This window comes from Canis lupus, chromosome 27 (assembly GCF_011100685.1).
Source record: "Canis lupus familiaris isolate Mischka breed German Shepherd chromosome 27, alternate assembly UU_Cfam_GSD_1.0, whole genome shotgun sequence".
NCBI classification, from domain to species: domain Eukaryota; kingdom Metazoa; phylum Chordata; class Mammalia; order Carnivora; family Canidae; genus Canis; species Canis lupus.
Genome location: NC_049248.1, coordinates 33857272 through 33881847, shown reverse-complemented (window position 1 = coordinate 33881847; position 24576 = coordinate 33857272). Strand labels below are relative to the sequence as shown.

Below are 24576 nucleotides of genomic sequence, written 5' to 3'. Positions count from 1 at the left end.
TCTTTGAGATAGGAAAATATTAAACTATATATGGAGAAGGAGAAAGACAGCCTAAAGCCTACTTCCAGTTCTGTCAGCAGGTAGTTGTATAACTTCTTTGGACTCAAAAATGTGGCTCTGAGGCTGGTGTGATCTTTGGCTATTTCACTTGTCAAGGATGTGGATTTTCCCTCTGGAAAATGATAGGGTTCAGCGTTATAAGTCCTAAGGTTCCTACTATGGTCATGAGTCTATGATTCTAAGCAAACCATAATGTATTTAAGAATATCAAGCATTGAGCCATAAAATTTGCAAACATATTTGTCATATTTCCCCTCATTTAATAATAATCAAAGTTGATATTAGTTTATAAAGACACATTAAATGTTTGATCATGTAAGTGATAGTGGCTTTGATGGTTTTTTTCAAAGTCATGCAACCCACTAATCTTGCTGTTCCTACTTGTTTGGCAATTTTAAACCCATATGCCAAGCAAAATAAGATTCTTTTTTTCTTTTTGGCAGAGGTATATGGTTTGCTGGCAGCTTACCCTGGCAGTTGTGTTCTTTCCTTACTGTTGACTTTGGGCCTTTCCAGGTCAGAATGCTAGATTGCCAGTATACATTTCCTCTTTGAAAAAGAAACATTAATTTCCAATGTAGTGATGACCAATTCATTGCTGGGAAATGTAAGAGTAACTTCTAACTGCCTATTGACCAACAAGGGTATGCTTAAATAACTTAATTTTGATATAACTTTTGGGTAAGCTGAGATTATAACTACGAGGCTCTTTTAAATTAGCTTATCTACTTCTTTAGAAATGCAAGGTTATATTTTCACCAGAGAACGAGATTCTGCATTAGAAAGAATTCTACTTGAAAATATTTGCCCAGATTGCTTTATTTGAATATATTTGAATATAATTGCCCTCATAAGGTACTTAAGCCCTCAGAGCCTCCATTTCCTTATCTGCAAAATAATAAGTGTAGTACACAGCAAGGTATCTGTGCTAATTAAATGAAAAAAAAACTGCTAAAAATGCATAGTAAAAGTCATCTGTTAATTGTAAATTTGAAATATGAAATATAATTTGTTCATTAAAACAATGTTTATTCCATGAATTAGTTAATTAATTAATTAATCTATTTATTTTGGGATAGAGGCAGAGGGAGAATGTCAAGCAGACTCTGCACTGAGTGTGGAGCCAGATGTGGGGTTGATCTCAGAACCCTGAGATCATGACCTGAGACAAAATCAAGAGTTTGTCACTTACCAACTGAACCACTCTAGTGCCCCTCATGAATTTTTAATGAGAATAAACTGAGCCTAGGATGAGGCAGAAGAGAGAGACCCAGACCTCAGTATTTGGGTTCCATTCTACTAAATGCACAACATGTACATAATGGATTTCATGGGTTTATTTTTTTCAACTTGTATAAAATCTTTAACAAATAACATTCAAATTCTTTATTTGTTGTTAATTCACAAACAACCAGAGTCAGCTTGTTAGATCATTACATTTGGCTTTAGAAATAGCTGCTAGAACATTCTTACCATAGATAGCCCTGGCTTTGTGGAATGTATTAAACTACCACGAGAATCAGTTTTTCTCAGTCTTGATAAAAGTTAGACTGAGGACTTTTTTTTTTTTAAGATTTATTTATTTGTTTGAGAGAAAGAGAGAGCTTGAGCAGGCGCAGGGTAGAAGGAGACAGAGAGGAGAGAATCTCAAGCAGACTTCCTACTGAGAACAGAGCCAGATGTTGGGGTGAGTCAAAAATCAAGAGTTGGATGTTTAACCAACTGAGCCACCCAGGTGCCTTGAGACTGGGGACTTTAAATGCCTATTCTGTTTTGTCATATTCATCAAAACAAATATTAAATTATCTGTTCCTCTGGCCTAACTCTCCTTTTCCTCAGTTTTTGAGATAAAAGGACAGCAAGTAGAGCCAGAAAGTTTAAGAATTTGTGTGTGCCTCTTTCCAAGGCTAATGGTTCCTCTTTAGTGCTGGGCTTGAGGAACCCCTTGAGCATATCTGTGGCTAAGACTTCCTGGACATTTTCAGGAGCTACAGATACATGGCCTATTGGGTTTACTTATAGAGGAAGGAAGACTGTTCTCTGCACATCCCTCACAACACACTCACTTGTTCTAAAGCTTTGCCTCTTCATGCTTTTGGAAGACCAGCTAGTATGTTGGCTTATTGACAATAAAGAGTAAGAGTAATATCTACTGGTCATGACAGTCAATTTTCTTTAAACTTTTAATGGTATCTAGTAAAAGAAATCCAAACTAAGGGAAGCAGGCTGATCTGTCTTCCCATAAAGCCCACTGAGTTCTTCTCAGTTCTTCTTTTGCATAAATTTGGGCAAATGACCTGCTAATTTTAATATTCATGTCCAAGGTCAAGGTGGAGCACAGTTTTTGTTTTTATGTGAGACAATGAAATCCCAAAGGCTTACCTCTATCATGTGGCAGGATGTCATGACTATTCATGTACAGAGGGTCACTTTGTACAGGCATCCTTAAAATTGTAGGAAATATGACAAATGCACTCCTATCTCTAGTATCAATTTTTGTGGAACAAATCATTACCCAGTCATAGGAAAGGATAGGTACAGTCTTTTAAATTTGCTTAGAATAGCAAGCCCTTCAAAAAGATGTCTGTCAATTGGTGTTATGAGCCCCAAAGTAGGAGCTGTGTCCAGTTTCATGTAACTCCTTTTGGGACCCTAATTAGTGGCAGTCACTCAAGTGGCTGGCCTTCCTTGGGGTAATTTTCATTCTACCTGTCTGGTTTTATTAAAGGCTAGATGAAGATTAATTCCTATTTAACTTTTAGGTCTGCTTTTCTTTTTAAATAAAATCTTCATCTAACAATGAAGAAAACTCCAAAATTTAAATATACAAATAATGATGATATGAGAATAAAAAGATTCATTTAAAATTAATTAAAATTATTTCATGTATTCCTAAATTTTCTGGACAGTCTGCCCATGATATATCATTAATAAATATCCATTTAATGGATTTTTAACTTTTATAATTTATTATGTGCCAGCTCAGTTCGGAGAAGTTTGTAATATGTTATTTTGCTTAATTCACATGATACACAGTTGAAGTATGCATCATTATCCTCATCTACAGATGAGAGGCCTAAGGCTCAGATTTGGCCACCTAGACAAAGTAAAAATTGGGTATTAAACTGGAACATGGTTCTAACTCCAGTGATGTTTTCTCTATTCCATGGATGCTTCATGAGTATCTCCTACGATAGCTAGAGAATTCAGTGATTCAACCTCCCTAATGTAATGCACTGAAAGGTGGAAATTACTATGGATCTCTAAACAGCTCCACAGCAAAAACAGTCAAGGATTCTAGATCTCCACTGGTTTCACATGGTGAGTCAGAGACACAACCACCTTGGAAGATTTCCCGGGGTAAAACTGTGACCAAAGTCTCATGTGATTTTTCTTGAGTCATTGCTTTGGGGCTATGGCAAATGAGTGACTCACCTGTTTGAGGTAGTATTTTGGTATTTAAGATTTTCCTTCCTAATACGAACCTGAACTCATTTGTTTGTCAGGCCTTGGGGCTTCAAGGCAGGATTCAGTGTCATTTGTCTACCAGCAAGGATTAATTGGTGTCTGTATTTTCCAAATGCATATCAACCTCTTATAAAAAACTGTCCAAATTCACTGACTCTCTACAACTTTTATAAGGATTGCAACAAGCCGAATCTTCTTTTTACGCTTCCACAGGAGAGATATCTTCTCAGCTGTTTTATCAACAGTCTGAAGTGTATAAGGAGTTACTGCCTGGAACTTATCACTGATTAACTGTAAAAGATTTCTAAGTTTGTTCTTGTTTAGCTTCTCATCTAGAAGGTATAAAACAATCCAATCGCATTGGATGGTATCTGCATGGAATTTTCACTTTGTTTATACATTTTTCAGAATTCTCTTTCCAGAAAGCTCATTCTCAGTTTTATTTTCACATGCTAAACTCTGATGTTGTACGTTCTTTTCAAAATTCTCTAAGTTCAAGAAAATGGAAAAAAAAGAACATTGGCTTTCATCACTTCCGCAAGGAGTTTATTTTAAAAATCAGCAGAGTAGTTACTCCTTGCTAACCACCAGGAATTCTGGGAAATTTTTTAAGAAACCGTTTTGTTTATATTGAACAAGCCAAATTCCCACACAGTGAGTGGAAACTGAAATTCTTGCAACATCTGTCTGTATTCCTACCAGTAGTGCCAGTTTCTTCTAGTCATTTCACTATAAAATTTTTGGAGTTATTACTGTCATTCTTCCCTTAAGACTTGTACCTTGCATCTTTATGCCTCTTGACGGTGTACTTTATACAAAGAGTCTTTATACATTGATTGAGATGATATACTAATATGTTTGAAATAACTCAATTTTCTAAATATTGAGACAAATTTATAAAATCTAGTAATAAGTTTGAGACTAATGATTTGTCTTGAGAGAGTATGTCCTGACCTGGTTTTTCCATGTGAGAGCTCTTCAGAGTTTGTCACAGAACCACTTCTTTCTCCCTATATTCTCTCTGTTCCATCGTTGTCATTATTATTATGAAATGTTCCTATCTTTCTAAATTACTTAATTACTTTGCTCAATGATGCTGACATGCACTTATTACTCATAATAGAAAACATAGAGTCATTTGCAAGACACTTTTACCTTCATTTGCAATATATCAACTTGGTCACCAAGAACAATTGATTCTATCTCCAGTACATCTCTAGAATCTCTCTACCTACTCTCTCTGCTGCTTCTGCCTTAGTAATTAAGGACTTCATCACTTCTTATTTAAACATCAGAAAGAAAATACCATGAAAAAAAAAAAAAACCTATATATTCAATCTGCCCCTTTTTCACAGTCTGAATACAACCTCTACTCCAACTATTTCTACCCTACCATCTTTTCGAGTGTCACATCCCAAAATGCACTGAAGGGGATGCCATTTTATATGTTCTCAAAGTCAACATTTGTTGCCTTGGACTGGAACCCCCTTTTATGCCTGGAAAATTCTCACTGATGTTAACAATATTAATCAAAAGCACATTTTGCTAGGCTATATTTCAAACATAGTTTTTCAAATGTTAACTTGGGAAAATAGCCACAACAGAAACATTTGCTACATGAAATAATGCCTAATCTTTAGTTTTAAAACTTGCAATGTTGCATGTGTTTAATAAAAAAATGGTCAAGGAAAGCAATAAGAGACATAATGTTCACTGCCTATACAGCATATCTGTATAGAAAATACAATAAACAATAGAGACCAAGTGTTTTGTAAATTAACACATATAAATGGTGATAAATGATAAATGGTAATTTATCAAATTTACACAAAAGTATTCCATTATTTGACACTCTCTGAATTGTATATATACACCTCAGTACATCTAGAAACTAAAAAATAAGTTATTTAAGTATAACATGGTAATTAATAATAATATAATGTGAAGACATTATTCTGTGTAAAGCATGTTATTCATGTGTTAGGTTGTACAATTCATTAGTAGCTACTATTGATTAAATAAAACAATTGAGTAACTGCTATGTGCTGTTGTAAGTGCTATTGCATATATTTCAATAGGTTAATTATAAGGACAGGAAGTTTGTTCAAATAAAGTGAGGAGAGAATAACCATTTCTTTCCTTGCCAAAAGCAGAGCCTGTCTCTCATTATATCCTCACTGTGATTTTTCCATCTTTTGTCTAGATACTTTATCTCATATGTCTTGTGTTATAAAAATATATATAATCTGCAATACTAGACATTAGCAGAAATTCTACTTAATTATAGAAAAATGCTTACAATCAGTTATGCCTTAGGAAATACTTATAATTCTGCATTTAATATTGTCTGTCATGTATATGTTTTATTCTTCTTTTAATAATCAATGTTGTAACTCTTGGCATTTATTACTTATGTTATCAATTATAATTTATAACTCATTTTCTTAATCTTCAATTTTAGTAAATAAATCTTCTTCCAGGAAGAACAGTAAAGAGATTTTAAAACAGTAAATAATTTCAAATAATCACTCTATAATAAAAAGCATCCTCATTTGCATTTTATTTTCTTCCAAGAATAATGTAATTTTTATTTTCTTTTATATTTCTTTTATTTGATCATAATATACGGATTTAAAATTTTTTTCTGAATATAATTAATGGTTGGCATAGAAAATACTACTTAAAGAATTAGAGAATAACAAGACAATAGAATTCTCACCTTAGTGATTAAATTATATTCATTTGAAAATTAGGCAAAATAAGAATAATAAAATTCTAAGTTAAATTATTGTCTTATTTCTTTACCTGAACCCAAAGTTCTACAAAAGTGATAATATATATGAGATAGTATCTTTTTTGTAATGATTTTTAAATATACCTTAGTTCAAATATATTAGAGATCATTTAAATTTTGTTTACTAAGGACAGTTTTTCAATCCTATGAAAAACACAAAAACTAGTATATGGCAAAAAAAGATGTGTTCAACAATCAAAATCACCCCTACAAAAGGCGAAGTAATTAACAAACTCACAAAATAATCAGTGTTCCCAGAAAATAAGCAGTCTTCTAAAAGACCAACTCTGTGTTATTAGCAGAAAAATATATTCGGTGAAAACAAAACAAAACAAAACAAACCCCAGAAGCTAAATAAATTTTATCTGTGTAGGAATTTATTCTCTATATCAAATCCATGTTGGGTATCAGGTACCCATAACAGTATATTTATATGTTTGGAGGTTTAGGCAGCCACTTATAATGACTACATGAAAAGAAAGAATGTCTTTTCATTTATAAAAACCAAAGCGCTCTCCAAAACCTCAGAATATATAATGTTACTACATTACTTGAGGTATTTGGAAGAATATATATAAGAATTATGATGGCTATATATTTCATATATGGTGGCACCATTTTTTTCTATTTCCAATCTTTCTCTATTAAATTGGTTTGCCTTATATTTTAAGTTTCTCCTTGGATTACAATTTCCTTGTAATCTTAGAATCATATGTGCCTATACTCCAATTGCCATGAAAATTATCATACTAAATATATAAGCACTTTTCAATTGTATCAATTTGTCTTCATTTTTAACATTTCTTTAGATTTTATCAGCTATTACATTTTAGAATACAATCTTTATGACTTTATATTTAAAGAATTATTTTTACCTCATATTTTCATCATAATGCATATGTTAGAAATGTGATACATGTGTTTTATAGTTCTTAAAGGTCAATGCATGCTTTTAAGTCATTTATGATCTGAGTTTTTGAGACGTTTTAACACAGCAACACTTATTTAGATAACTTTTTTTGCTAGTTTAGCTGAGAAAATAAATATTGAGTCAAAGTGCTGGGTCAGGTTTTTATGGAGAATAAAATGAAAATATTTACTTATAAGTTATAAGCTGCCTCATTCTAAAAAGGTTTTAAGGTAGTTTAAAAGATACATAAATCATGATAAAGAAAAATATAAGGAAATTGAGAAGAAGGAAAATAAGTTTAGGAAAAATTAGACTAAGCTAAGAGATCATGATATCAAAATAGCAAAAGCAACCTGTACTAATGCTACTACTACACATCATGCTCCCATGGGGAGCCTGCTTCTCCCTCTGCCTATCTTTCTGCCTCTCTCTGTGTGTCTCTCATGAATAGATAAATAAAATCTTAAAAAAATAAGAATCTCACAGAAATAGATTTATGTTTTGTGAGTTAATGGTAATAGGCACGGTTGACACAGATCAGACAAGATACAAATATGAATATACCCTAATCCCATTCTGAGTAAGGTGGAAAGTCAGTGGAAGTTTTTGCACAGATAAGAGCTGACATAAGTGAAAATGATCACTGTGATCATTCTACATTCAACAAATTGTAGCGTGCTAGCTAAGCACAAAGCAGAGAACACAGTTAGATGTCTAGTACAATAATCCTGGAGAGAAAGCAGGATCACTGAACCATGATGGTGGCAGCAGGTCTGGAGGTTTTTAGATATATTTTAGTGATAAAACCAATAAGATTTCCTGATGAAATGAATGTTGTATGTAAGAGAAGAAAAGTCAAAGATGACTTCAAGGAAGATTGGAAATGTTTTGTCAAGATGGGTAAAAATGTAAGAAAAGCAGATACAGCGGGGTGGAGGGAAGGTTTATTTTAGATATCTAAGTGGAGATACTGGTGAGTAGTGAGGCAGTTGAATAAATGGGAGACATATGCTTGAGAGCTTTCAGCAGTTAAATCCTTGAAACTGAATAAGATTACTTAGGGACTAAGAGAGATATAGTTACTGAAGTACTGAGTCTCGGGTATTTTAAACTCAAAAGTTGGAAAGATGATCAGGAACCAGCAAAAGAGACTGAGGACAGCAGCTTGTGAGGGAGGAGGAAAATCACCAGAAACTGATGTCCAGAAAGCAAAGGAGTAGAAAGTGATCAACTGTATTGATGCTGCTAAAAGATTAAATACAGAATAACTCCTGGAATAAAAATGTGAAGGTCATTGGTGACCTGACAAGAGCTTTTTGATAGTGTTGAGATGAAAACTTGATTGAAGCAAATTCAAGACAGAATTTGAGAGTGGAATTAGAGATGGTGAAGATGAACAAATTATCGATTGCATTTTGCTTTAAAGAAACTCATAGAACAACACAATAGCTACAAGGAGATTTTCCTTTTTTTCTTTGTTTCCTCTTAAAGATGGGCACTATTGCTGAATACTTGTATAGTGATGCAAAAAAAAAAATCAAATAGAGAAAAAGGAAAATGGCAATGCAGAAAAGACAAGACAGAATGGTTGAGGAAATACTCTTGAATTAGCAGGAGGTGTTGAAATCTGGCTCCTATGTGGACAGTGGCTCTTAGATAGGAACATAGAGCTTATTCAGGTGATTGGGAGGGATGGCAAGGTACATAGTGGCTGCTTCTGATTTCTTTAATTTTCTTAGAAAAACAGAATCATGTTATTGACTAAAGAAGGAAGATAGGAAAGATATGTTGGAAATTTAAGGAAGGAGAAGTGCAAAATAGTGGTCAAGAAGAGAAGAATATAAAGGTATTTGGAAAACCTAATGAATGGCCCAGCAGCACTGCAGTCCTGTTTGAAGTGAGTGGTCATGAATTCAAGGTGGTGTAACCAGTCTTAGTGTTGGGTATTTTTCTCTAGCCACCTTTAGTTTTGAGAGTGCAGGCATAGACATAAGTGGACAGTTGGAATTAATCCATGATATATCCAAGTGAGTATAATGAAGTAAGAGAAGCCAAGAGAACTGGAGGGGTGGGGGTTCTATACACAGGAGTAACTATAACATGTGGCTCTGGGATTTAAGCTAGATATCATGAAATTGAGAGAAAACCAGAAAAAGTGATTAAAATCAATGATTTATGGTGGGTCAAAAAATTTTAGGAGTCAAAACACTAAAACAAATAAATTGAGAGGAAAGATAGGTGGTGGTCAGAGACCAGAGTCTTTGATATTATAAAAACAGCAATATTAAGGTTAGAGTAGAACCATAGGAAGGACAACATAAATGAGCAGAGTGTTTCAAGGAACTGAGCGGACAGTGTAATGTAAGGATCATCTGCATGTGAACTGAAATCAACAAAAAGTATGATAGAAGTAGTTCTGGAGATAGTGACAGTCATCTGGGCTCTTAACTCCTCCTCAAGGAATGAGTAGAAAGGATGCAAGGGATTAGTAGAAAACTTCAAAAAGGGAAAATGAATGAGAGAAGCAGATGATATGAAATTCTAAGCAGGGCTCTTTGAGCAAGAAAGGAGAATACTATGGAAGTAACAAGAAGCAAGAAGGACAACTACCCTGCCACAGGCCCAGTATCCAGGGAGTCTGAACAAAGTGCAGGAAAAGCAATTAGAGCAATATTTCAGATGAATTAAGAAAGGGAAGAAGGGGCAGCTGGTGGCTCAGTCAGCTAAGTGTCTGCCTCAGCTCAGGTCATGATCCCAGGGTCCTAGGATTGAGCCCACCTCTCTCTGTTCAGCAGGGAGTCTGCTTCTCCCTTGGCTTCTCCTCCTGCTCATGCACACATGTGCATACACTCTCTCACACACATGTTCTCTCAAATAAATAGATCAAATCTTAAAGAAAAAAACAAGGGGAAGGAAACATGTAGTGAAGAGATGGATGTTATAGAACACTTGGCTGATGACCAACAATGACTTCCAGGGGGCAGAGTGGGAAGATTTTAAGAGTTAAGTGTGGATAGACATGGAGTCAGAAAATGGAGCACCCAGAACTGTGTTAATCAGGGATTTCTGGGCTTCTTTGGTTAGTGCCATAAATGAGATCTATGGACATGATTAGACCTGGGCAAATAGTGTTTTGGGAGTTGGTAAGTGTTGAGGATGGGGATGCACAGGGAGATCTTGACAGGAGCACAGAATTCTCCTTGTATTCAGGCACATAGTACAACACAAATTTGTATTTAATCAGAGTTTGGATTCGGCCATGTGAGGAGCATTAAAGGGAAAATGAGGTAAAGTACAGAAAAGGAAGTGGTTTTAATTATGGGCTGTGGAATCTGAGCTCTTGGAGGAGGGACCTGAGGACATGAGTGGAAGAAGGGATAAACAAGCAGTAAGTTGAATGGAAGGTCCGGGTGGGAAAGGGTGGAAGAAACGGTGGAGCTGGGAGGAGATCTGAAGGAATAAACTAGAAAAATAAGAGTTAGTGGTCAGAAAATAAATGCCTAAAATTAAAATTTTAATTTTTTTGCAGTTATTAGTCATATCAAGAATTGTAAGGATTCTAAGCCTCTGTGTATCATAAACATTTCGGCAGACTAAATCTCTGAGAATGCTGCAAATAATGCTTTTACGTACATAAAATATAAAATATAGAACTAAAAGAAAACCAAGTATACTGAAATATACTTTCAAAAATATCAAGGAAGCAAATATATGTTTATTAACACATTAGTGTGCTTACTAGCACATTAAAAACAAGAACTAAGATTATGTCTAATATATTTTTGAAGAAGTGATACATTAACAGTTGAAATATTGGATGAGAATGTCTGTGAATGTTATTGGTGATAGTGATTTATTGCTTACATTTCATGTTTGAAGGAGTAATGAATTTGGCTTAGAAATTAGTAAAAATTACCATTTAATTTTTATCATTAAAGTTTCAAGGACCACATTCAAGTCTGTGAACCCCTGTCTGGAATGTGATCAGGAACAGGTGACAAGATCATCAAAAAAGAGGAATTAAGAGGCGAGGGCATGGGAAGGATCATCTATCTACACCAATGTTGGCATCCAAAGAATTCGCAACTTTTGGGCACTTCTGGCTGTGGGCTAAGGGTCTCCTTAAGCGAGTCCTTTGTAACACTCTTCCTGCTTCTTATGGCCATGTGACTAAGGCTGGTGATTTGCTTTAGAGCTGAGAGTCCATTATACAAGCCTGGACTAGTTAGTAGGTTATCGAGGAAAGAAAACTGGCTGGAGAAATTCATACTTTTGGGATATGTTCTAAATGATTTATTTCCTCTTGGTCTGGCTCATTTTGCAGAAGGTATCTGTAAAAAGCAGATCTGGAGTGTCTTTTGCTTCATTGCATTGCTTTCATACTGTGAATAATCTACTGAGGGGTCTGGCTTCTAGCCTTTTCTAACTCTGGGAAGTTCTTTGAGGCCTAAACATTCCTTTCATAAATCACTAAAGCTGGTCCCTAAGGTAGTATCAAATGGACCATTTTAATATGTTGATATATCACTTTCCAGTTTAAGTGTTTTATATTCCTTCTTATTATGGCATTAAACGTTTCCAGTTCTATTTGTGAGATATTTCCAGGGATTTAGTTTTAACAATGATGAACTCATTTTCTTTTCTAAATAGATTTAAAATTTTGGTTACTGTGGATGAATATCAATTCTTCAGAGCGAAAATTTAAAACTCAACTTTCTCAGCACAATTATCTTTATACTTTCCTGAGAGGGTTACACATTTCAAGACACCCTATAATGTTTCAGAGGAAAATTAATTTTGAAATGATGTTTTGATTGTTGATGTGTATATCATTAAAGATAATATAATTATTTTAATTCACTTATTTGTTGTTTTTATTTAAGGAGAAAATATAAAGCAATATCCCATTTGGAGTGGATATAATATCCCTTCCTTAGGATTTTAGAATATTTCCACTCCATTTGTATATAGAGAACAGATATCTTAATGTAATTTTTATGCTACTAATGTATCAACATTCATAAACATGCAAAATTGAGCTTACAAATAATTAGACATATAAGATATGCCATGGTGCAAGATTATTCATTTTCTCATGACCAACTTATTTATACAATATATTATGACTTATCATAAAATTTGTTGAAACTTTATATTTCACAAAGCTTGGAATTATGCAAACAAGATGAAAAATAGATTACTAGGACCTTCGGTTCATTTTTTGGAACTTCTTTAGTGTAATTACATTCTTTAAAAATGATAAATTCCTTCCTCCATCAAACCTTAGTTCTCTATCATTAAGAGACTGGGTAGAAAAAAAAAAGAGTCTGGATAGAGAATGGGCTAGATGAGTGATAGGTATTAGAATGGTGTTGTTATGATGAGTACTGGGTGTTGTATGTAAGTGATGAATCACTGAATTCTACTCCTCAAGCCAATAATGCACTGTATGTTAACTACTTAGAATATATTTTAACTTATTTATTTTTTACTACTTAGAATTTAAATAAACATTTAAAGGAAAACAAAATTATAAGTTCCTTTAATTTTCAACTCTCTTTTTGAGAACGCTTACTTTATATGGGAGTCCCTTTTCATGCTAGGTTCCATTAGCAATAATATTTCCAGATTCTACCCTCCTACTATAACTTTCTAAATTTAGAAAACACCACCAAATGCAGCCTTTTAGGGGAAGAGACTGTCTCATAGATTTGGGTATTATGAAGTATCTAATCTAAAAGACAAGAAAAAACATATACAATTTTCCTATGGCAGTAATTACACTGTTCCTTAAACACTTCTATTTACCCATTTAAATATTCTTTAACAGGGATAGTGCTAAATATATATGTTTAAAGACAAACTTCTGTTTACTGACTTTGGATCAGAGTTATCTCAATTTGATATAATCCTTGGTAATATGTTCAACATAATTAATCCTCATTTTAATCTCAAAATTCATATTGATTACCATTCCTTTTTACTTCATAAAAATAATCCTGCCTAAATTGTCTGCTTTTGAAGTTAACTTTGTATCTTTCCTATAACTTTTTATCCCTCTACTATACTTTTATGAAGCTGTTCTTTGATCTAGTATCTTCTTTTTCATTTTCCTATAACCCCATTTATTTTATTTACCTCATTATTTACCTTATTATTTAACTTTTAATATTAAGTAGAAATCTTTTTCTGTTTCCTTGCCAACACACTCTCCAGCTTTTGCTCAGATGTTTACTCCTCAAAGAAAGTTTTACCATCCCAGATCTGAGATAAATCATGATCACTTTGAGCAACCATAGAAATGGCATTTTAGGGATGCCTGGGTGGCTGAGTTGGTTAAGGCCTTCCATGACTCAGATCATGATCCTGGGGACCTGAAATTGAGCGCCTAGTCAGGCTTCCTGCTCAGCAGGGCGTCTTCTTTTCCCTCTGACCCTCCTCCCTCTTGTGCTCTATCTCTCTGTCTCCCTTAAATAAATAAATAAATAAATAAATAAATAAATAAATAAATAAATAAATAACAAATAAAATTTTTTTATAAATGGTATTTTACTAGTTTAGTAAACTCAATTCTAGACAATATTAAAAAGATTTTCTGAGAGTCTCTGGTAAAGGTCCTTTGTTTTAAGATGGAGTTTGAACAGAGACAGACTTCTTCCTTGGACGTTATAAGGTCTACATGCAATAATTCCTAGCTCTGCTGCAGCCATATTGTAACTACAAAGAAGATGAGTCTTAAATGAACTTGATTTTAAAACATTGCAGGTGGAGATGCAGGGGGTTGGGAGGAAATGGATCTTGATTATATTTTTGAGACACTGATTTCACTAAGGCCTAAAAGCCACCTATTTCTTAAGCAATTTTGATTTGAGGGTTTGTTACTGATGGCTGAAAACGTTTTAATAGAGACAAACTCTGCTCAGCTATTTAAATTATTCTTTAACTAGAAGTAATGAATCCTTGTTTCCCCTGATCTCCTCCTATATTAGCCATGAAAGCTGCCAACTTTAGGCAACATCAACAACCATCTGCTACCCAGGCTGGTATGAATTGCAGATAGTTACATAATTATGCTGCTTGGTTCTCTGACAAATTTGTTATCTGACCTCAGCTGGTTTCTCAGTTTTGCTAGATGATTCTTCTTTTTAAAATCTATCTCCACCTGGATGACTAATGGACATAGCATGGACTAGCACATCAAAATCTGAACTCCTTATTTTCTCCAATCATCTATTTTTAGTAGATAATTCTGTTAAAGTAGATGATACTGTTGTCCATTTCAGTAGGTGATTCTCTTGGTTAATCTAAATTCTTGGAATTATGCCAAGTCCTTTTTCACATCTCTTATAAAATCATCAGAAAATATTGTTGGATCTTGTTCCAAATGAATCCTGAATATACTTCTCACTTCTGTGACCATACTAGTCAAAGCTGACTTTATCTACTGCTTGGACTGTCACCTTTTGGCTTCTAACTGCTCTCCCAGTTTCTAGAGATTCACAGAAGTTTTTTCTACCACCATTCATGAGATTTCTACTTCCTTCCAATGAACAGATAAAATAAGACTTGTAAAATATAAATCTGATTTTGCCATTTCTCATCTTAAAATGCTTCAATGGCTTCTCATCACATTTAGAGTAAAATCCAAAGTCTTTAACCAGGACTTGTAAATAAACCTTCTGATGATTCCGGTTCCATCTATTTCTCTATCCCAAATGTGTCCACTCTCCCCCTGCCTTGCTCAACCCTAGTAACACTGGTCTCCTTGATGTTCCTTGAACATCCAAACATACTCCTAGAATAGGGCTTTGTATTATTCTAATAGTAGGACTTTTCCTCCAGATAACTGCATAGACCAATCCTTCACTTCATTGAATCTCTTTTTCAGTGTTATCCCATCAGAGCAAGCCATTCCTCCCACTCATAGTCCTTGCTGTCTTCCATCACTACTTATCTACCCTCCCCTGATTTATTTCTTCCTGATTGATCTTGCCTCCTCTCTTCAGAATGTAAGCTCTGTGAGGTTGGCTTAGAGAAATAAGACCTTCACCCACACTCTTTTATGGAAGTTTTTCTCCTGAAATTACCAATAATGTTATGGGCTGAATTTAGTCCCTTCAAAATCCCCATGTTGGAGTTCTAACCTCCAGTACCTCAGTATGTGACTATATTTAGAGATAGTCATCAACGAGGTAATTAAGTCAAAATAAGGTCATTAGGAACAACTATAATCCAATATGACTGGTGTTCTTATAAAAAGAAAAAAATCAGAACACAAACATACACAGAGGGGAAGACTACATGAAGACAGCCATCTATAATCCAAGGAAAGAGGCTTCAGAAGAAGCCAACCTGACTGACATCTTGAGCTCAGACTTCTAACCTCTATAAGTGTGAAAAGGTAAATTCTATTGTTTAAACTACCCAGTCTGTGGTACTTTGTGATGGTAACCCTAGAAAGCAAATATACACCTATAAAATGCCAAATTCAATAAACTTTTTACTCCTCAACTTCTTCAATCCCCTTTTAACTTATACAACTTTGAAATAAGTTATTAAATCAGTACTTTAAAAAATATAATTTAACAATTACTACAACAGAACACCTGCATACTTAGCAGCCAGGCTAAGAAATAGCATTGTCACCACCCTAAGAGCCTCTTCCCCATTGCCCTCTGCCCCTTCACAAGGTTATACTATACTGAATTTTGCATTAATCATTCTTTTTTGGGAAGTTTTACATGTCATATATATACTTCTTTAGACATTGCTACATTATTTTCTGCTTTAGGCTTGACATAAGTGGACTTAAATTGTATCTATTATTCTATGGCTTGTTTACATGCACTAAATATTTGAAGTGTTTTGTAATGAGAATTCATTATTTTGCATGCAAATGAACCATATTGATCTAGCATCAATAACAGTGAAATGCAAACTTGAAGGAAAAAATATTTGCAACAAATATGACATGAAAATGTTAATAACCTTGCTCTATAAGTTGATCATAAAGTTATTAGTATTAAACAGAGAAAATAACATACAGAACTTCTAGAAATGAAAATATAAGTAGCTATTACACATATTAATATGTTAATCTCAATAGTAATTAAAAATAATAAAAATTATGAGATAGTACTTTTGCTTAATTAACAAAGAATTTTTAATGTCAAAATGCTAATAAAAATTCTTTAATGATAAAATATGGGCATTGCTGTTTGGATAGCAATTTGGATCAAATATTTGCCAAGTGTTTGAGAGGTTCTGCCTTTTAATCTAGGAATTCTACTTCTAGGAATCTTTTCTAAACAAAATAGAAATTCTGATTGAAGGTTTTATACAATGTTGTCCCTTATGAAATTGTCATAACACTGAAAAAGAAAATGTGGAAAGTAACTAAATATAGTAGCCACATTTTTTATTTATTTATTTTTTTTATTTATGATAGTCACACAGAGAGAGAGAGAGAGGCAGAGACATAGGCAGAGGGAGAAGCAGGCTCCATGTACCAGGAGCCCAATGTGGGATTCGATCCCGGGTCTCCAGGATCGTGCCCTGGGCCAAAGGCAGGCGCTAAACCGCTGCGCCACCCAGGGATCCCAGTAGCCACATTGTTATCTGTGATTGTTGGTGATCAAGAGGTATGAATCATCATTTTCTATATCTTGGGTACATTTCCCTTTTAGATATTTTTGTGATATAGCTTCAATAGCTACAGGTTTTCTTGTCCTATAATTTTCTAATAATATGCATTTCTATATCATGAAATCAATTTAGACATGATGAGCCATTTTACTTATTTTCTTTAACTTCTTTTGACATTTCCAAAAATCCATGTTTGGCTCTGGTTTTCTTGTTAGTTTTCATATTATCATGTAAACCTACATATTTTCGGAGAAAGTGTACTACATTTCTTCTGGGAATTTCAGCACCATTTCTTGTACTTTTTCTATTCTGTCTCTGAGGTAAAAAAGTGAAAACTGTATTTCCTAGATGCTCTTGCCACTGAGAGGCATGGAGTCAGGGTGGGGAATTGGAATGGCATGGAAATGCAGAAGCCACTACTATTCTTGCTGTGGGGGGCAGGGCTCTGGCCTCTAGGGTGTTAGAAGTACTGGGGGTGCCAGGGTCCTCAGGGCATCTCCTGTGGTTCCTCCACTTGGGAGCTATAGGCAGATGATTCAACTGTGATTTCCTGTTTTTCTCAAAACCAGGAGACATTCACTCTAAAAACTCTTATAGATGATTTTGTTTTCTCTTTTAAGAATCTAATTCAATAGTCTATTATAAACTATCCAGATATGCTTTATCTTTCCTGAAAGGTGAATCATCTTTCACTGAGAGAGAAAAGGAAGAACTTATAGAAAGCTATAGGTGGTTCCTATGAGCTAGATTTTATCGGAAATGAGTTCAATGACTCCAAAATTGATCAGAGATCCATAATACATTGACCACTGATAAATCTAATGGCCACTTGTACAATGGTGAATTAGCTGCCCATCACAGATAGTGTTTAAACTGAGGTTGAGAGAATGTAGGCCATGAATGTCCTGCAGGGAATTCCAACCCTTGAGAAGAAGTCAAACAACATGATCTAGACATTTTTCTACAACAACTTTATTAGTTTTCTTGCTTTTCCTATCTTTTTATTACTAAATCTTACATATTTTGATGATTTACATAAGAAATAATCTAAAATATATATTTTCCTCTCTGAAGTGTATTAAAAAAGTCTCCATATACATTCTTTATTCATTTGTCTGGTAAATTACTTTGCATCTCAGAGCAGTAAAAAACTTAAATTACCCCATAAGTTGATTCTTTCCGGAATGGAATCTGCCTATTCTGATAGTCTCTCAAACTTGCTCTCTTCTTACCGACTCCTCTTTCTTCCACAGCAATGTACTGCCTACACTACAACAAAAATGATCTTCATCAGGGTGCATTACCGATCCCTGAAAGAATGCTGATGTTTTCCCACAGAAAAAAGTACAGACTTCTGATGAAAGCCTATAAGGATGGGTTGAGGGGGAAAGTTGCAATGAGAGAATAGTATGAAATGAGTTTGAGATGCAATCAAAGCCAGGTCTTTCACAGTTTTTACCCCTCTGCTGTCTCCAATGCATCCTGCACCACTATATACTAGTCACCCTGGCCTCCTTTCAGCTTCCTTTTTTTAAAGATTTTATTTATTTATTCATAAGAGACAGAGAGAGAGAGACAGAGACACAGGCAGAGGGAGAAGCAGGCTCCATGCAGGGAGCCCAAGGCGGGACTCGAACCCAGGTCTCCAGGATCATGCCCTGGGCTGAAGGCAGCCCTAAACCACTAAGCCACCCGGGCTGCCCTCCTTTCAGCTTCCTGAACATGGTAGGCTCTTTCCTACACTCCTTGTACCTATGACTCTCATCCTTACTTTCATAGTACAGCTAGTTCCGTTCCTTTACATTTCAGCCTAGACCCTGTGTACTTAAAGGCTTAGCCTGATCATCTTATTCATGTCAGTCTTCTTTTCTTTTCTTTTTTTTTTAAAGATTTTTATTTATTTATTCATGAGAGGCACACAGAGAGAAGCAGAGATATAGGCATAGGAGAAGCAAGCTCCCCATGGGACTTGATTCCAGGACTGTGGCATCATGACCTGAGCCAAAGGCAGATGCTCAACTACTGTGCCACCCAGGTGCCCCTAGTCTACTTCTTTTATTCTCTATGTTAGCCACTTACGTTTTTCTTATAGTCCTTAAACCTACATATAGAGATTTTATTATTTGGTGTTAGTTCTTTTTTTTCCTGATATCCACTAGAATGCAAGCTTCAGGAGGGCTTGCTAAGCATAGATTAATTACTTGTAATTAATTGTTTGTATTAGTATAGTTTCATAGACTAAGACTGTATTTCATAAACTAAAATTATTTTGGTAGTAAGTAAACCTTACTACCAAATAGAAGGATTATTTTTATTTTTCTTTCTATTCTTATAGTGTATTTCACTGAGGAGTTTCCCAACCTAGTTATTTCTAAGTCTAAATAAATGAAGAAAATAATATGTTGGGACTGTTATCTTGCTAGTAGCTAAAAGCAACCTTGGAGAAGAGCTAGGAAAACCCAAGTTAGTTTTGGATGCAGAGTTTCTATCTTTAAGTCAAATTCTGAGATGCACAAACTATTATTTTGTTCATATAATTTCTCTTTCATTTTCATGCTTGTTACACAACTAGAAGTGTTAAGTACAGCTGTAATGTTGGAAAAGATTTTAAGTGGATGGTCATCATTCAAAATTAATGAAAGGACTATGTATCTTAGAGGTAATTTTTTTCTTGAGAGAGAGAGATTCTTGAGCAAGCTCCCCACCCAACAGATAGCCCAACGTGGAGCTCTTTCTTACAACCCTGAGAACATGACTTGAGCCAAAATCAAGAATTTGACACTTAACTGACTGAGCCACCCAGTTGCCCCAAAGGTCATTTTAAATGTAAGCTGTTTGTCACCCTAGAAATACATATGCAGAATTCATCCATTGAACTCTCAAATTGATCCCACACAGAACATAGCAAAGGAAAACAAACTGTTTTACTACTTCAAAATAGTTGAAGAGATAGCATTTCCTAATAATATTTGACTGTGCCATAATCACAAATATAATTTAAAAATTATGATGATAGACTCATAAGAATGGAATTCAACTGTCATATAATATGCAATTCCAAATATTCAGGTTAGTAGATAATATATTCAGACAATCTATTTTCACCAATTAATATAGGACATTTACAAAATTAGAGATTTGGGGGTCACAGATTATATAGTAACTTATTAAATATGGCAGGGTAAAGTAATACTAAAAACACCTTTTATACTACCCTCTTCTTCTCTATTTGGGCAACTATACAAGATTAGATGCTCAAAATAATTTTGGTTTTTAAAATGCTTACAGAGGAAGTATCTGCAAAAGTGATGATTTCAATATAACATTTTAATTCCATAATGTAGGAATTAAATCTAAACATCCCAACTATCCTCTTGGTTCTTTTATACTGTACTACTTACTTGGGTAGTATAGAAGGAAGCCCGCGGGTAATGAAGTTAATATCTAAAAGTTTCATCTCGAGAATGGCTTCCTAGCCCTTCCTCTCTTGCTACTAGGAAGAAGAGGACAAAGTGAAAATATAAAATATGTTTTTCATCAGTGTTTAAGTCAGTGGCTTTGGTTATATAGTCTAACTTAATAACTTGGAGTTACCAAAAGTAGTAGGTTAAATGATGACATTACATCATCTATGGTAACATCAGAATAAATTACAGATTAATTAGAAGCTACAAAATCAATGCAATGAATATACAGCAACTTTAAATCAAATGGAAGAGATGCCTTGCACTTTGAAAACCCACCCTAGACTTCACCACTGCCCTCTTTAAGTCTTGGCCATCATCATCTTTTAATCATTCTATAATAATAACCTTGTAATTCATCTCCTTACATCTTTCTTCCCTGTTAATACATTTTCCACAATCACCAAAGTGATTTTTCAAGTGCAAACATCTGATTATGTTACTCCAACCACCTTAAAGTTTCCAAATGGTTATGACTTGTCCTTAGGAGGAAGTCCAGCCTCTAAAATGCCCTTAAAAGTATTCCCTGATTTGACTAAGATATCTGTTATCTGTTAAAAACTAGAAGGAAGGGATCCCTGGGTGGCGCAGCGGTTTAGCGCCTGCCTTTGGCCCAGGGCGCGATCCTGGAGACCCGGATCGAATCCCACGTCGGGCTCCCAGTGCATGGAGCCTGCTTCTCCCTCTGCCTATGTCTCTGCCTCTCTCTCTCTCTCTCTCTGTGTGTGTGACTATCGTAAAAAAAAAATTAAAAAATAAATAAAAACTAGAAGGAAGAATAAAAGCTCAAAATATGCACATTCATACAAATAATGAAATGCATGAAATGCTTCTTTGTGGATATTTAGTTATGACAGATCCTTAATCTAAATTCTACAATTTATAGTATGCAATAAGGCAAACTAGCTTATTAAAATTGATATTCAAAATACTTTATAGCTATTTGCACATTTCTAATTTAGCTCATATTGATGAATAAAAACAAAAGATTCTTAAGCGACAATATAGAATTCCTTAGGAAAAAACAAAATAATTCCTTAGAGATAGTGCATTTCTGATGAAACATTTGTGGTGTTACATTTGCCAGCTGTAAACATCTGATAGGGAATAATGATAGCAATAAGTGTTCAAATCAGAGAGGAGTGGAGATGCAAATCACCATATCCAATAATTTTCTAGACTATCTCTCACATGATGTCTTAAGCTTTGTATGAATCAAATTGTGGATTACCATGTGGCATAATACAAACCTTGTGCCTAACGAGGAGGTGTATCAACATTCTGGACATATAAACTGTAATTTAAATTACCCAAATTGTTCTTAAACTAAGTTTTATTCTATGCATAAATCATAAATTAATTTAGCTAATATATGTTAAACCACTGTTATGTGCCAAAAACGTCTCCTATGTACTAGAGATTCAAAGGTTAAAGAAGTCAGACAAGAGCTTATTCCCATGGAGCTTATGTTCAAATAAGGATGGAGATAGACAATAAACAGAATTAATGAATAAGATAATTTGGGCAGCCCCGGTGGCTCAGAGGTTTAGTGCCGCCTTTAGCCCAGGGTGTGATTCTGGAGACCCGGGATTGAGTCCCACGTTGGGCTCCCTGCATGGAGACTGCTTCTCCCTCTGTCTCTCTCTCTCTCTCATAAATAAATAAATACATAAATAAATAAATAAATAAATCTTAAAAAATTAATAATGTAATTTTGAGTAGTTATAAATATTATGAATGAATGATACAGAATTAAAATAAGGGATTTCTTAAATTGGTGGTTATATAATCTTCTCTCAGGAGGTCACATTAGCGCAGAAACAAAAATGACAAGAAGGAACCTGCCATGTCAAGATTCAGAAAATTCTAGTTACTACTTTATATATAAAATATATTTTAAATATATGAACTGCGCCTGACACACTGTAGGCATTTAACATATATTTGTTGAATGAATAAATGAGCAAATAAATGAACAGCATAATGCTTATAAACATTAAAATCTAGCTTTATACTCCCTCCTGACTACATATTTTAGTCATGAAAATAGAAACAAAGTATTGAGTCTTTTAAATTTACAAGAAAGCCTAAAATTTGTTTGCATTCATGTGCTTCTCTCATTAGAAATAATTTAAACAGTTTGCAAATAAACTTAAGGGAATTTTAGAATGGTACTATCCACCAAACACTTGACATTTCTTAATGTTCATTGTATAGTTTCTTTGTATAGTCATGGTTAGAATAATAAATAAATAATAGAAATTCTGCCTTAATAAGAATATTGTCCATTAGTTGGCCAAAAGGGAACTATTCTGAGTACATTTAAATTTTCTTTAAAAATATAAGGGAAGGGAGAAGAAATGTGTGGGAAATATCAGAAAGGGAGACAGAACATAAAGACTCCTAACTCTGGGAAACGAACTAGGGGTGGTGGAAGGGGAGGAGGGTGGGGGGTGGGGGTGAATGGGTGACGGGCACTGAAGGGGGCACTTGACGGGATGAGCACTGGGTGTTATTCTGTATGTTGGTAAATTGAACACCAATAAAAAATAAATTTATTAAATATATAAATAAATAAATAAATAAATAAATAGCATGTTCTGTGCCTTCTATGTGGGCTATTTCACTGGGATGTCAGAGTATAATTGTGGTGTGCTGCAGGTGGCCCCTGCCACCTCCCAACAGCTAATTGGTAATTTTTTAGGAAATATGTGAACAAGTTGTTAAAAAACACTTACTAAAGTTGAAATTATGTAAACTTATTAATTAATTAAAACAAAGGTAGCAAGTTCTCAAAACTCATAACTTCCTAATTATTTTACTGCATTTTAATGTTACCAATGCTCTTGAGGTTATGTCTACTGCATCTGTACAGTGGCAATATTATACATATAAAATGGTATGTTACTCAGCATCTTTCCTTAGCTCCACATTTAGTGAAGTCACATGGGAAGTTTGAAATCAGACATGATGGAAATATTTACACCACAGAAATTGGCGGACTAACCCAGGCGGACTTATCCCAGGAGAGTCAGTTTAACACTTCTCAGCAGATCACTGGTTATAACTATGCTGATGCTCTCATCACTGCTACAGCCTCTCTAGCTACAAACTTCTGTAGTCTAACCCTCAGGAACTGGGTTCTGCTTCATATTAGGGATGATAAATGAAGAGTAAGGAAATGAAGAGAGCAAGAGTAAGCTATGTCAACTTCTTGACAGGGAAGGTTGGTTTTCAAAAGCAGTTTGCTGGATTCTTTTGTACTTTATCACCCTTGAAATAATATCCACATTTCCCTCTGACTTCCTTTTGTGGAACAGCCCTGCTAAGTTTGAAACTACTGAAACTGTGTTATCAAAGTTCAGAAGGTAGAAAATGTTTTAAAATAAAAAAGATGCCATTTTCTCCCATTATAATAGTAATGGCTAAAAAAAAGAGACTAACTTTGGAGTGGTAACGTGGAAAATGTACTCATATACAATGATAGCAGGAGCATAATTAATGGCTTTTTTTTAATTGGCAATATAAAAGTAAAATATGTAATTATTTACATTTAACCTGCAGAAAGGTTAATTTATAAAAAATGTATTCAAAATAGTACTACTTATTATAGAGAAAACTGAAATGGTATTCTTAGATTTACAGTCTAATGCTTTTCTCTAGGTAAATTTCATACATTTGCTTCAGAGAATATTAGGTATAATTTTAAGTGAAATTTACAAAATTTGAATGACATGGGGACTGTCCATTTAACATGATTCATAAAAGTAGGATAGGATATTACATGGTATATTCAACAGAAACAAAACCATAAAATTACATATGTGTATAAGAGAACTAGAAGAATTGTAGCTAACTTAAAATATTTGGAATATGACTGATTTTTTCTCCTTTCAAATTTTGGTAATTTCCAAATTTTCTAAAGAGACATAATAATAATGTCTAAAAAAATCAATGTAAATTAAATTTATGTGAAAACCTATTTAGACAATTTGCAAATAAATCCACACTTAAATAGGGAAATTCTAGAATGGTACTATTCACCAAATATTTGATACTCCCTGATGTTAATTCTACAGTTTCTTTGTGCAATTATGGTCAGACTAAAAATTCTGGCATTAAAGAATTGATTATTAGTTAAATATATAACATACTCATCTATTTAGATACAAATTATAATTTTTTTCTGAATCAGTTATTCTTGTCTTTAATTTAGCATCTTATAGTACTTCAGT

At 34.2% G+C, this 24576-nt stretch overlaps 1 protein-coding gene across 3 annotated transcripts in view; it reads right to left on the bottom strand.

Moving 5' to 3' along the window:
* CNTN1 (contactin 1) overlaps nt 1-24576 on the bottom strand; it is a 349297-nt gene that overhangs the window by 8830 nt on the left and 315891 nt on the right. The gene's annotated exons all lie outside the window — the stretch shown is intronic.